The sequence below is a fragment of the Pinus tabuliformis genome, chromosome 5_2 (assembly GCF_031772625.1).
Source record: "Pinus tabuliformis cultivar Carrire ecotype Pingquan chromosome 5_2, CPIR1, whole genome shotgun sequence".
NCBI lineage: Eukaryota > Viridiplantae > Streptophyta > Pinopsida > Pinales > Pinaceae > Pinus > Pinus tabuliformis.
Genome location: NC_142306.1, coordinates 848,730,530 through 848,733,615, shown reverse-complemented (window position 1 = coordinate 848,733,615; position 3,086 = coordinate 848,730,530).

The following is a 3,086-nucleotide window of genomic DNA, read 5'->3' as shown; positions in this document are numbered from 1 at the left end:
GTTTTTCTTATATTAAAAGAAGACATAAATGACAACAACAGGTGGTTTTTCTCCCGCATTGGGTTTCCAACTTAAATATTGGTGTTCATGTGTGTTGCTTATGTGTGATGGTTTATTCTATTATTACTACACATTGTTACTTTTTAATGTTTAATAAAGTATTGGTGCACTGATTAAAGATCAACATATGATGGATTAACTGACTCCCAAAGGCTTCCCACCTATTCGTGATCATGATCATGTTATTCATTTGATTCCATAAGGTTTCCCGCAAACATCAGTCCTTACAGATATCCATATGCCCAAAAGAGTGAAATTGAACATATGATTGCAAAAATGCTATAGGTTGGTATAATTCAACCTATTCAAAGTTCTTTCTCTACTCCAATGGTATTGGTACACAAGAAGGATGGATCATGGCGCATGTATCCAAATTATAGGGAGCTCAACAAGCTTACTATTAAATGTTAAACACACATGGACAGCAAGAGAGGCATGAAAGATAAAAAATGCAATACATTTTTTTATTAACATGAGATATACATTTATAGTACAATACGTGACTCTTGGGTTTCAGATCCCAAGGTCTCTTGGACTGCTTTGGTCTATTCAGCTTCCACACTAACCCATTTAGGATTAGGTGTCCAACATTCCCCCCTTAATCCGAAGGGTTATGTATGAGTCCAAGAAGAGAGATGTAATACAAAATGTGCAAAAAATGCATGGCAGCACTAGGCTGAATGTGCTCTATGAAATGTTGGTATAAAGGGCAGTGGTTTAAGGATGACCACCAACACTGGAACGCTTAGTGCAGTTCCCGGAACTCTTCCAAAACTGGCAAGAAACTGAAGTTTTCTGCTAGAGGAAGTGATCCTATTGTTTTAAAGAGGGATACCTTCAACCATAAAAGGGAGGTCTCACCTCGCATAAAAGGTAAAACTTCAACCTGAAAAGGGAAGTCTCAACCTGTGATGGTTTAAGGATAACCAACAACTCTGGAATGCTTAATGCAATTCCTGGAACTCTTCCAAAGCTGGCAAGAAGATGGAGTCTTCTGCTAGAGGAAGTGTTCTCAATTTTGTTCCTGGAACTCTTCCAAAACTGGCAAGAAGCTGAAGTCTTCTGCTAGAGGAAGTGTCCCAGATTGCCAACTGAAGGCATGTTCAAGCATCTTTGTCTCTGGCTACAACTCTGAAACTGGTGTGGCAGGTTGTGGCTCAGGCTCGCTTGATGTGGCTTTGAAGCTTGTAGATGACCATCATTTCCCCCCCTGTCAGATACAAGGTGAGATGATGGAGAAAACTCAACTGCAAGACTGTTCAATACTCTGGAACAAGTTCTGACATGTGTTTGGAATATCTTCTTGGATGTTGATGCCCATTGCCAAGAAGTGATCCATCCAAGATGAATCTTTGTTCTTGCAGGACGTTTGTTTTTGAAGCATCTGTGTGAAGAATGGCTAGTTTTGTGACAATGCTTACATGGATGAAGATCAAAACAGTGATCTTTCAGATGGCCAACTCGGTCACAGTGTTGGCATTTCACAATCTATTGTTGTTGTTGCTGTGGAAGAGGGGCAGAGTCTGGAATAGCTGAAGCTGAACTGTCATGAGGAGCAGTTGAACTGTCATGAATGAATCCAACACTCTGAAACTGAATGGGCTTGGCATAGTCTGGAATATGAAAGGACAAGTCCTTGTCATATCCAAGACCAGTTCTATGCTTGTTGTGGACAAGCTGTTCCCAAGGTCTGATGATGGGCTTGGGAAGTGCAGACTTAGTTTCTGCATCTGCATGTACAATTGCTGCTTTATTGGAATGAACAGTAACATTATTGTCTTGTTGTTGATGGGTGGTTGTATCAATGTTCTGAACAAGTTCAGAATGATGTCTATTTTGATGTAGCTCTTCTTGCTGTAGCTGTGATTCAAGCTGCAAAAAATCAATCTTTTCCTGTGCATTTTGTAGACATGTCTGAATTTCTGAGAGAAAATCCTTACTGATTTTGACTGTCCCATCAAGAGTGGAATGAATTAGGATATTCAGTAACTTTAATGCATCTTCAAGTCTGGTCATTTCCTTCATCATCTTATACATTAAAGAAACTGATCACGACTATCAACCAGCAACAATCACTCACAATTCAATTTCATTGCAATATCCTTTATAAATGAGATCAAATGAGGAGCATGCAACATAAAAGATTACAATCAGCTCACCAAACTCTTTATACAACAGTGGAATCAAGGAATGTCAAGCTCTGTGACATAACACTTAGCCCGTCAATTCAACATCATCATCAGAGTCTATCCATCAGCGTATTCAGTCAATAATACTTGGTAATGCAAGACTTATCTCTGAAACCCTAGAATGTGAAATCATACTCCACTTCATCAATACATGTCTATAGATCAACAATGTCAGCAGTACCAACTCAATAGATGCTTTATCATAGGCATTTACAAAGAATAATGTGTCAATACTGTCATATCAAATCTGAATCCTTGTGGAAGGCATGGGTAGATATCGCTGACAATGATATGTATAGTCTATACACACCCAAGTTCTTGGCAAATGTGCAAAAGTCGAGAAGAAAAACTACTAATGGCAGGATCATATGATAGTTTCAAATACCACTGGACAGCGCGCATTCAATATTTAAAACAGCGCACATTCAATATTAAAACAGCGCATTCAATATATATCACTGTATATAACCATGCTACCACCGTATATATATCACTTTAAAATAGCGCACATTCAATATATATCACTGTATATAACCATGCTACCAATATATATCACCGTATATATATCACTTCAAAAGCAGTTCAAATGCAGTTTGATACCACGAACGCAAATCCAAAAAACAGATGTTTAAGAGCAGCGTTTTAAAAAGGAGTGTATCATTTTAAGAACTTCGTGTAGCCCTACAGCAATAATGTACACGAAGATGCAGGGTCTTTATGCCACGAAGAAACAAGTATGCTGTATTTGGACTTAATACACCTCCCAAGACATTGTGCAAAGCACGTACTGTGCCAATAACCTTGTTTGAACCACTCAAACTGCCTGCAAGAACATCA